Raw genomic sequence first — 12,768 nt, 5'->3', positions numbered from 1 at the left:
CACAGACAAATGTAAAAACCTTCCCTAAAATGTGAAGCTGATGATGTGCCCTGTAAACTTTCACTCAATCCAAAATAAAAACATTTAATTGAAAAAAAAAAAAAAAAAGAGTACCTTGCTCTGTATCTTACTTCATATAGGTTGTGAAGCTAAAGATGTTATCATCTTAGCTGGCAACTGATTTCTTCTTGGGAAGGGAACTGTCTTTATTTGGGAGAAAACTGCACTGGTTGGTAGGATTTTGAGGTGGCTGTAGATGCATTTGTTGTTGTTAGGTGCCATCGAGTTGGTACCGACCCATAGCAACTTTATGCACAGTAGAACGAAACACTGCCTGATCCTGGGTCAATCTCATTACTGTTGCCATGCTTGAGTCCATCGATGCTGCCATTTAGCCAATCCATCTCATTGGGGTTCTTCCTCTTTTGCTCTGACCCTCCACCTTACCAAACATGATATCCTTCTCCAGTGACTGGTCCCTCCTGAGAATATGTTCAAAGTATGAGAGACGAAGTTTGGCCATCTTGGCCTCCAAGGAGCACTCTCGCTGCACTTCTTCCAAAATGTATCTATTGGTTCTTTTGGTAGCCCATGGCATTTACAACATTCTCCTCCAACACCATAACTCAAATGCATCAATTCTACAATCTTCCTTATTTACTGTCCAGCTTTTGCATGCATATGAAGTTATTGAAAATACCATGGCTTAGGTCAGGCTCACCTTAGTCCTCAAGTTGACACCTTTGCTCTTCAACACTTTAAGAAGGTCTTGTGCAGCAGATTTGCCTAATGCAATACATCCTTTGATTCATGTAGATATAGATGCATAGAGAACAAAAATTTCTAGCCTGCCTAGGAAGAAGTTGGCTTTACCCAGAGAGGAGAGGATGCTACAGAAACCAAGGGGCAGAGAAAGGAAGGATAGAAGAGCCCGCAAGACATTTGAGGCTGCATATGACATGGACACAGGGGTAATTGCATATTTCTTAAAGGTGGAATAATAAAATGATTTTCCAAGGTATGACTGGTGCTTAATTTATTTAATATTCTTCATGTTTCACAAGATTAATCTTCTCTTAATATCCCTGCCTTCTCCAGTAAACGATATTATTGTCCCAAATGCCTTGGGTGAGTGGTTAGGGCTTTGTGCATGTGAGGAAATCAAGGAAAAAGTCAAATTTCACAGTTGAGTCACCTGAGTGAGGAATGGATGCTGATGTATGGGATGAAGACATAATTTGTTAGCTGTTAAGTTTTAGTGGAAGCAGAAACATGGATGCAGAGTGAAGTGGGGATCTAACCATTACTCTCAGAGATTTTATACTACTGGGAAAGGCTTAGTACTTCAATAGATCATGTAATGGGAGTTCAAGTAAGTCTTATTTAGATCCCAAGAATTCAGGTGTTTCTACTTGATACCTGGATTATACAGATAAGAAAAACAAGATTCAAAAGGTAAATAATTTTCTCAAGATCACACTACTAAATAGTAGCAGAGGAGGAATTTCATGGTTGAAATTTAACCTCTCTCGATGTTAGAGGGACCAGCCTGAATGTTTGTTTTAATCAATGTACAAACTTTTTTGGTAATTTTTAAATTTTTGAAATAATTTCAGATATACAGAAAAGTTGCATTAACAGTTCAATAAACTCCCATAGACCCTTAAATTGGTAATATTTTACACACTTGTAAATATATACACACATATATATGTTGTTCTGATTCTTAGCAACCTTGTGTAGGATTTCTGAGAGTGGCTGGTGAGTTTGAATTGCCAACCTTGTGATTAGAAATTCAAAGCTTATCCTAGAGCATCACACCGGGATCCATATATATGTAGGAACAGCACTGGACTGCTAACTGCAAGGTCAGTGGTTCAAACCCACCAAGTACTTGGAAACCCTATACAGGGTCTCTATGAGTTGGAACTGACTCAATGGCACTTTACAATAACATACACACACACACATATATGCATATATATATTGAATAATTTGAGATTAAGTTATGCATGGTGTTTTTCCTAAGAAAGCACAAAAATACAAATCAGAAAATTACTATTGGCACAATTTATTTTCTAATTTCCAAGCTTCATTCATTTTTTTGTCAGTTTTCTTAATTATATCTATTACAGAAAAAAATATAATCATAATCTGATCCAATATCCAATCAGGATCAAACATGGGTTGATCCTGGTACATGAGGTTGCCATTTATCTTTATTTTCTTAAATCTGGAAGAGTTCTTTAGTCTGTCTTTTTCTTCTTTGACCTTAATATTTGTAAAGAGTACAGGTTATTTTGTAGCTATCCCTCAACTGGGAATTGTCAAATATTTCATCATTTGATTGAAATTATTGCTTACGGCAGGAATACTACCCACATTATTATGTGTGTTGTTTAATGCAATGTATATTATTTTTTAATGCAACCATCTAATCCACTGGATCTCACCTACCTAATGTTGTATTTACAAACTGAGCATAAGACACAGATGTGGCTACTCTTAGTGCTCCTTGCTCATATGTTTTTCAACATCCAAGTGTTACACTGCCAAAAAACTTTAAAATACAGTTTACTTCAGTGGACTCCACGTTTGATAATAATCGAAACAGTAAGCAGCTTGATGGGAATGGGAGAAAGAGTATGTGGCTTTCCATTTTCTTTTCTCTTTTTTTTGAAGGTACGGCACATGGTTGGTGTGAAGTTTGGAATCACCTTTCTGAAAGTAATTTATTTCTATTTGATTCTTCTGAGTCAGACCACACCTGAGGTTAATGAGTGGGTACCTGACCAGCTTGAGAGAGACAAACTAGGGGTCTATGGGGGCTCAGAAGACATGATGGAATCTATCATGGCCATGTAATAGAAAATAATAGCCCTGAACCCTAAAGCTCAGATGTGCTTCCTGGTTGGTGATCATGCATAGAAGAGAGTAACATGTCTTTCTTTGGGACATGAACGATCCATGCAGGGATCCTGCCAGACCTTACCCATGTCTCTTCATGTATATCCTTTTTGGTTGTAATAAAGTTGTGGCCATAAATGTGATATGTTCTCTGTGAATTCTGTGAGACATTCCAGTGAATTAATGAACCATTCATTAAGGGGTGCTGAGCACCAGCAGGGGCTGGTACTTGCTTATCTGGCAGTCGGAAGGAAGGTGTCCTTCTAACTTGTGAGCTTTGATCCAACTCTGGATGGGTAGGGTTGGAGAGAGAGTGCCACTTCAGCAGCTAACATTAAGAATGGAGAAGTGAGAAGTTGAAGAATGGATCCATTTCTACACTTTGAAAATTGGATTCATACTGATCCTTACCACACAGGTTGGGATGAAGGTGGGGTTTCCCCATTTTGTTCTTAGAATAGTTGGCCAGTGGAGAATCAAATGAGAATGAGGATCTGGACATTCAGAGTAAAATCAATGACTCCAAAACGACAAAGGATACAATAACTGAAGCTACTATAAGAAGTCATTCCATCTTTAGTAGAGTGGCATATAGATACACAGAAAACTATGTCATAAAATCAATCATTGAAAAATAATGCAGGATATTTTCCTACAAAAGTCATATTGCTCAGATGAATACAGTAAATATGATTTCACTAGAGGAATAGAAGGCTCAATAGCTCCTTTAAAGAGATGCGTCTCATACAGGAGAGGAGACTAATTGTTATGTGTCTTGGATTCCTCTGTCAACAAGAATAAGCTGAGAATGAAGACATTGCTTTGTTGAATAACCAGATATAACAGTTGAAATTATTCAGTCTCAACTTTTCACAATTAGCCTGGCATGAGAATCCAATTGTTAAAACAGGCTTATTCTTTTTTAAAACTTTTTTTTTTTTTAATTGTGAATTAGGTGAAGACCATAACAGATTAGGTTTCAACAATCCATACACATTTTGTTTCATGTCATTGAGTGCAATCCCCACAATGTAACGTAATTTATCCCACTGTTTCCCTGTGTTTCCTGTTTTAATGCCTCCTTCTTTCCTAACCATTATGGACTTTGTTCTTGAAAAAATGATGCCCTTTTAATCACAATTGGTTGATTATTTTAAGCTGTGCATATGTCCCTTGTGTTATTGTTCCCTTTATAGACCTGTCTACTGTTTGGCTAAACATTGAGAAATGGGAGTTAGTTCAGTTCCAAGACTGAAGGGGGACAAAGAGCTATGGTCTTGGGGTTCCACCTGATATTTTTTATTATTTTGAGGTGTTTTTTTTTTCCACATTTTTATTCTGCTCTATTCAACAGCTTTTCATGTGACTCCTCCATTGCTTGCCTGTCAGTTTGTCACACTGTGTGTTGCAGTGATGTTGGAAGCTATGCCACTGGTATTTTGAATGATGATAGGGTCACCAATAGTGGACAGCTTTGAGCTGAGTTTCCCAACTAAGACAGATTGGGAAGTAGTATGTCTTAAGGTTTAGTCATGAAAATTTTATGAATAGCAGTGAGATACTATGAACACCAGAATATTGGCTGTTGAAAAATAACGAATAACACAAGAATATTGTCAGATATAATTCCAGAAGATGAGCCCCTAAGGTTGTTGTTGTTGTTGTTGTTGTTAAGTGCCATTGAGTCAGTACTGACCCATAGTGACCTTATGCACAGCAGAACGAAACATTGCCCGATCCTGGGCCAACCTCACTACTGTTGCCATACTTGAGTCCATCAATGCTACCACTTGGCCAATCCATCTCATTGGGGGTTTGGAAGGCATTAAAAATATGACTGGGGAAGGGCTGCCTCCTCAAAGTAGAGTTTACCAAGAAGACAAAAATGGAGTAAAGCTTTTAGGACCTTCATTTGCTGGTGGGGCACCACTCAAAATGAGGGGAAACAACTGCAAACATCCATTAATAATTGGAACATGAAATGGACAAAGTATGAATCTAGGAAAATTAGAAATCAAAAATGAAATGAAACACATAAATATCAATATCCTAGGCATTAGTGAGCTGAAATGGACTTGTATTAGCCATTTTGAATCTGACAGTCACATTGTTTACTATACCAGAAATGACAAATTGAAGAGGAACGGTGTCATGTTTATCATCAAAAAGAACATTTCAAGAGCTATCTTGAAGTACAGTGTTGTCTTAAGATAGAATGGGTGATAATATAAAATCCATACACCTACAAGGAAGACCAGTTAATAAGACTATTATTCAAATTTATGCACCAACCACTAAAGTCAGTGATGATGAAATTGTGGTACTATGGGTTAATGCACTGGACTGCAAAGTCGGTTTGAACTGCAATGTTGGCAGTTCAAGCTCACCAGTCGCTCCTCTGAAACCCTATGCAGGGTTGTTATGGGTCGGAACTGACTCGATGGCACTTAACAACAATAACAATAACTAATTCCTTTAGTCTGCAATTGATTAAGTATGCATTCAAGATGTATTGATAATTACTAGTGATCAGAATATAAAAGTTGGAGACAAAGAAGGATCAATAATAAGAAAACATGGACTTCATGATAGAAATGATGCTGGAGATAACATGACAGAATTTTGTGAACACAATGACTTCTCCATCATGAATACCTTTTTTAAACAAAATAAAAGACGACTATAAACATGGACCTCACCAGATGAAATACACAGAAATAAAATTGACTACATCATTTGGAAGAGATATTGGGAAAGCAGCTCCATATCATCAGCCAAAACAAGGTCAGGGGTAGACTGTGGAACAGACCACCAATTGCTCATATGCAAGTTCAGGCTGAAGCTGAAGAAAATTAAAACAAGTGTACAAGAGCCAAAATATGACCTTGAACATATCTCATCTGAATTTAGAGATCATCTCAAGAACAGATTTGATACATTAGACACTAATGACAGAAAAACAGAAGAGTTGTGGGATGACATTAAGACCATCATACAAGAAGAAACCCAAGGATCATCAAGAAGGCAAGAAAGAAAGAAAAGACCAAAAATGGATGTCAGAAAAGACTGTGAAATTTGTTCTCTAGCTAAAGCAAATGGAAGAAATTAGGAGTACAAAAGCTGAACAGAAAATTTCAAAGGTCAGCTCAAGAAGACAACGTCAAATATTATAAAGAAAACCAAAAGGGAGAACATGCTCAGCATTTCTGCAGCTAAACGTACTGAGCAAAAAATTCAAATGACTTGAAATACTGAAGGATTCTTTGGGCAAAATATTGACTGATGCAGAAAGCATCAAAACACGGTGGAAGGAATGTACACACTGAGTGTACCAAAAAGAAATTGTCAATGTTTAATATTTCAAGAGGTAGTATATGACCAAGAGCCAATGTTACTGAAGGAAGAAGTCCAAAGTGCACTGAAGGCATTGGAAAAGAACAAGGCTCTGAAAAATTGATGGAATACAAACTGGAATCTTTCAAAAAACTAAGGCAGTACAGAGAGCCACTGAATTATGCCAAGAAATTTGGAAGACAGCTACCTGGCCAACTGATTTGTGCCCATTCCAAAGAGAGGTGACCTGATGGAATGCAGAAATCATGAGAAAATATCATTAATAAAACATGCAAATAAAAATTTGCTAAAGATCATTTAAAACTGGCTACAACATTGACACGCAACTGCCAGAGGTTCAAGCCAGATTCAGATGAGAATATGGAACAAGAGACATCATTATTGATGTCAGATGGATCTTGGCTTAAAACGGAGAATACCAGAAAGAGATTTACCTGTATTTTATTGACTATGCAAAGGCTTTCAACTATGCGCATCATGACAAGTCATGGACCACAATGGGGAGAATGAATATTCATGGAACACTTAATTTTGCTCATGAGGAACCTGTACAATGACCAACAGGCAGTTGTTTGAATACATCAACAATGCTTTAAAACCAGGTAAGTTGTGCATCAATATTGTATTTGTTCACCACACTTATTCAATCAGTATGCTGAGCAAATAATCTGACAAACTGGAATGTGGCATCAGGATTAGAGGATGACTCATTAATCACCTGTGATATGCAGGTGATACAACCTTGCTTACTGAAAGTGAAGAGGACTTAAAATGATGATTGAAGGCTACAGTCTTCAGTATGGCTTGCACCTCAATGTAAAGTAAACAATAATCCTCACAACTGGGCCAATAAGTAACATCACGATAAATGGAGAAAAGACTGAAATTGTTGAAGACTTCAATTTGCTTGTATCCATCATGAACACTCATGGAAGAAATCAAACAACATATTGAATTAGACAAATCTGCTGCACAAGACCTCTTTACAGTGTTTAAGAGCAAAGACGTCAGTTTGAGGACTAAAGTGCACCTGATATAAACCATTGTATTTTCAATAGTTTCACATGCAAGTGAAAGTTAATAAGGAATACCGTAGCAGAATTGATACATCTGAGTTTTGATGTTGAAGAGGAATATAAAAAAATGGCTAGAATAACAAACAAATCTGAGTTGGAATAAGTACCACAATAATGTTCCTTAAAAGTCAGTAATAGTCAGACTCTGTCTCCCATACTTCAGACATATTATCAGGAGGGACTATTCCTGGGAGAAGGACATCATGCTTGGTAAATTAGGTCAGTGAAAAAGAGGGAGACCCCGAACAAGATGTATTGGCACAGTGGCAGCAGCAATAGGCTCAAGCTTAACATTATCTCATGGTTAAAGGATCAATTGAACAGGAAGACATACCCATAATAAATATCTATTCTGCAAATAAATACATAAAGCTAAACCTAATAGAATTGAGGAAAGAAATAGACAAATCTACATAGTAGTGGGAGTTTTTAATACACTGCTTGGGAAAGGGACAGAACAACCAGAAAGAAGCTTAAGAAAAAAAGATCTAAACAACACAATCACCCAAATTCACATCCTATACATGCAGAGAGCATCCAATCCAACAGCACAATACACATACTATTCCACTGCACATGGAACATTTTTCAGAATAGACCATGTGTTAGGCCACAAACCAACTCTCAATGAATTTAAAACCATCAAAATACTAAAAAGCATCTTCTCAGATCACAATGCTATAAAATTAGAAACCAACAATAGGAAGATCAAAGAAATAAAATCAAATCCTTGGAAACCAGATAACACCCTGCTTAAAAGCTATTGGGCAGTAGAACAAATAAAAAGTGAAATTTTAACAATTCCTAGAAAAAATGAGAATAAAAACACAACATACCAAAACATTTGGGACACAGCAAAAGCAGTGCTGACACGACAGTTAATAGCAATAAATGCACACATCCAAAAAGAAAGACGAACCAAATTCATCACATTAACACAACATCTATGACAGAAAAAGACCAGCAAAGAAAACCTACAATCATAGGAAAAAAAGAAATAATAAAGAATAAAGCAGAGATAAATTAGATTGAAAACAGAAAAACAATAGAAAAAATAAGACAAAAAGCTGGTTCTATAAAATATTTTTTAAATTGGCAAAGCATTAGCAACTACAACAAAAGAAAAGAAGGGTAAGATACAAAGAGCATGCATAAGAAACCACAAGGGCAATGTCTCAAGAGAACCAATGGAAATGAAAAGGACACTAATAGTACCGCGAAGAGTTATACTCCAACAAATTTGAAAATCTAGAGGAAATGGATCCATTTTTAGAAAAGCACAACCTACCTAAACTTACACAGAGTGAAGTAGAAAACTTGGACATATAAGAAAAGAAGAAATGCATCAGGTCATCAAAATACTCCCAACCAAAAATAGTCCAGGCCCACATGGCTTTACTGGTGAATTATAACAATATTCAAAGAGCTGACACCAATTCTACTCAAAATATTCCTGAATATAGAAAAGAATGGAAAACTTCCTAATACATTTTACAAAACAAGTATATTCCACATATCAAAACCAGAAAAGGACATCACTAAAAAAGAAATTATAGACCAATATCCCTAATGAAACAGATGTAAAAATTCTGAACAAAATCTTAGCCAATAGAACTTCACAACATATCAAAAAATAATACATTATGACCAAGTGGGATTCTTCCAGGGATGCAAGAGTGATTCAATATTCAAAAATAATCAATGTAATACATCATATAAATTAAATTTAAAAAAAAGGAGAAGAATCACATGATTATATTGATTGACACAGAAATGGCATTTGACAAAATCCAACAACCATTCCTCATAAAGAAACACTCAACAAAATAGGAATACAAGGGAAAGTCCTCAACATAATTAAATACATATAAACAAAACTAACAGCCATTATCAATCTCAATGGAGAGAAACTGAAAACATTCACTCGGAGAACAGGAGCCAACCAAGGGTGTCCTTTATCACCATTCCTATTCAATATTGTGTTGGGAGTCTTAGCCAGAACTATAAGTGAGGAAAGGGATATTTAAGGCAGCTAAATTGGCGAAGAAGGAGTAAAACGGTTTATATTTGCAGATGATGGTGGTGGTGATGGCTGTGTGCCATGGTGTCGGTTCTGACTCATAGTGACCCTGTACAGGGTTTCCGAGGCTGTAAATCCTTATGGGAGCAGAACGCCTCATCTTTCTCCTGCGGAACAGCTGGTAGTTTCAAACTGCTGACCTTGCGGTTCGCAGCCCGATTCGTAACCACTACGCTACCAGAATACTGATGATATGATCCTATAAATAGAAAATCCCAAAGATTCAGCAAAAAAAACCTACTTAAACTCATTAGAAGATTCAGCAAAGTGGCACACTACAGGAGCAACATACGAAAATCGTTGGATTCGCCTATAGGAATAAAGACAGCTCTGAAAAGGAAATTAGGAAAACAATACCATTTACAATAGCCACAAAAAGAATGAAATATTAGGAATAAATCTTACCAGATTCTTTTGTGAGTTCAGGCTCTGATCACATGACTCAGCATATGACCTCACTTCCTTTGTGATGAAACATGTAGAACTTAGAACCCTGGTAACCAGGCACCACAGTCTAGAGAAAACCCCTAACCCAGACCATTTGAGTTGAAGAACTCAAACTCAAAAGATGTTTTCCTGTTGTTTCCCCTTGTGAGAAGCAACACATAATGACCACTTAGAGTTCTTCCTTTTTCAGAAGAATGAGACACGGTCTTAGCTTCCACCAACAAAGGCGCAGGACACTGGATAAAAAAGAAGCCTAAAGTAACACAGGGTGACACAGGGCAGGCCAATCCAGGCCAGGCCACTGCTGTGATCCCACCTGAGCAGCCCCACAGCCCTCTCCAGTTCATACCAGCCCCCAAGCCATGCCAGCCCATATCCTTGTAGGGTCCCTGGTAATGACTGCAGGTAGGAAATGAGGACAGAAGTGATGAGGCAGAAGGACATTAGATAAGACAGGGACCATTTAGGAAAGAAGGTGGTGGGGCTCAGGGAAGGAGGGATCATGTGATCTTGTGATCTTCAGAGATGTGGGAGAGGCAATGTCGTGAGAAAGTTCTCTCCTTGGCCCCTTCCCCTGGCCCATGCAATTAAGTGACTGGCTCTCTGTGTCTGTGGAATAGACTTCATTGCTCTTGTATACAAAGTGATTACACGATCTGGCCTTCTAGTCTACATGGGAAAATGTGGCTGTTTGTACCTTGTGTCTTTCACTTAGCTTAATGCCATAGAGGTTCACCCATACTGAAGCTGACATCAGTATCTCACTGCCTTTAAGACTCAATAGTACCCATTGTGTGGGGGGACCACACAGTTTATTCATCCATTGGTCTGTTGATGGAAATTTAGGTAGGGTCCACCATTTAACTGATGAAAGTAAAGCTGCTGTGAGCATTGTGGATAGGTATGTTCATGAGTGCCTGTCCATAGGGCAAGACGCATGAGCAGGTAAGGAAAAGTTGGGAACAGAGAGGACACAGTCCAGGTGTAGGAGTGACAGTGAGGAGAGATCAAGAGGCAGACAGGCTATGGGTGCTGAGGTAGTAGGAGAGCCCTAGAGATGTACCACTATGGGTAGTAAGGAGATAGTTGAGATTTGAGGAGTTGTGAGTGAGGAAATGGGAGGGGTCAGAGTTCCACCCCATAATGATAAGTGAGGAGGGAGTAGATGGCAGAGAAGTGACAGCCCACAAATAGATGCAGGTGTAGGAAGAAGTGGAAGGGGGGGGGGGTTCAGTTTGTGCACAGGTGTGGCCACTAAGGAGTTAGGTAGTTCAGGAGGCCATTCATGTTACAGGAGCAATGCAGAGATGGGTGAGCAGAATGAAGGACAGGAGAAGGGAGTGAGGACATAGAGGGGTCACTGGATGACCAGAGTTGGTTTTTGAGGAGGTTAGAGGCATCAGGAGCATTCCAGGTGTGAGAAATAAGACAGTGGAAGAATTAATCCACCCCGGGTATAGAAATAGAGGGAGATGACATGTTTAGGAGAAAACAAAGATGTGGAGAAGGATGCCCTGGGAAAGCTCAGGTGCTAGCCTGGGTACAGGACAATTGGAAGACACAAGGTGAGGAGAAGTCCCATATGAATGTATGGAGTCAGTGCGAGGGAGCAGAAGGCAACCCAGGTATGGCCAGTGAGATGGTGAAAGATCGGCAGCCAGCAAAATCTGAAGAGGAAGAAAGTGGAAAGTGTCACTAGAAGACACAGATGTGGCACTGGAGGTGCTAGAAAGTAGGTCATCTATAGGAAATAGGCAGACACCATGATAGTCGCCAGAGGTGAGTTGTGAGGAGGTGAAAGGCACAGGTGTGGGGAATGAAGTGGTTGTCAGTATGAGGAGATGGGAGGGTGCAGGAGGCAATCCCCATAGGGAAGACGTGGAAGTAGGTGAGGCACAAGAAAGACTAGGGGTGTCAGATGAAAAACTGGCAGGTCGGGGAAATGCAACTTGGGAAGTACAGTGGTGGGAAAGTAGATGGGGCCAGGAGGCCTAGGTTGAATAAGACAGTTTAAGGGTCTGTAGAATGCTAAAAATTAAGCACTGAGGAGGAAGCAGGCTCAGGAGAGAGCCTAGGTGAGGGTACTGAGCAGGTGGGCTGGGTGAAGAAAATGCACAGTTGTGTAGAGGAACCATGTGGGTGGAGTCAGGTAATCCCAGACGATGGGTCATGAGGGGTCAGAGGGCTGAAGCAGTAGTCCAGTTCTAACCATTAAGTCCGTGGGTAGAGTCAGATGTCCAGGTTTGTTAAGAGAGAAAGTCTACAGGATCAGGTGTTGCTCAAGAAAGGTGACACCTTGGTGTTGGGAAAAGGTGAAGTGGATAAAGGAACACTTGGTCTCATGAATGAGGCACTGGAAAGAATTAGGGGACAGTCCAGGTGTGACTAATGAGGAGTTGGGAGAGATCAAGAGGACACCCATTTTGTTAAAGGAGGGGAGAGAGGCCATGGAGGGATATCCTAGGTAAGAGGACTCAGAAGAATTCACAGGTGAGGCAACAGAATACATGGGAAGGCCAGGAGTTAGTAAAAGTATGGAGAATGAGGCGGTCTGAATTTCAGGAGATTGCCCAGATGTCGGAACTATAGCAGAGGAAAGGGTGGAAACAGTCCATGACGGGAAGTAAAGAGGAGACAGAGGGAGAACACCCAGGTGGGGTGATTAGGAGGATAGACAGGTCAGGAGTCAGCAGCAAGAGGTATAGGGTCCTGAGCATGCCACAGTTGAGGTAAAGAGGATAGTTAGAGCCAGGAGATGCCTAGGTGTTGAGTAAGGTGGTAGGCTGGGTCTCAGGTCCCAGACCGTCTAAGTCTCTGTAAGACCAGGGGCAGGATGGCATGTAATAAGCACTCTCCAACCAGATTCATGTATAAATATACATATCCATAAGTACCTTATATATA

At 39.3% G+C, this 12,768-nt stretch overlaps 1 protein-coding gene and 1 pseudogene across 2 annotated transcripts in view; one reads left to right on the top strand and one right to left on the bottom strand.

Annotated features, from left to right (window-relative positions):
• Positions 1–12,768, bottom strand: part of PCSK2 (proprotein convertase subtilisin/kexin type 2) — a 416,285-nt gene that overhangs the window by 373,908 nt on the left and 29,609 nt on the right. The window lies entirely within an intron of this gene.
• LOC102822161 overlaps positions 888–12,768 on the top strand; it is a 14,817-nt pseudogene continuing 2,936 nt past the window's right edge.

The sequence above is a fragment of the Chrysochloris asiatica genome, unplaced genomic scaffold (genome assembly GCF_000296735.1).
Source record: "Chrysochloris asiatica unplaced genomic scaffold, ChrAsi1.0 scaffold00039, whole genome shotgun sequence".
In the NCBI taxonomy this organism is placed as follows: Eukaryota; Metazoa; Chordata; class Mammalia; order Afrosoricida; family Chrysochloridae; genus Chrysochloris; species Chrysochloris asiatica.
Note: the sequence above shows the minus strand (reverse complement) of the source record. Positions and strands in the feature narration are given on the sequence as shown.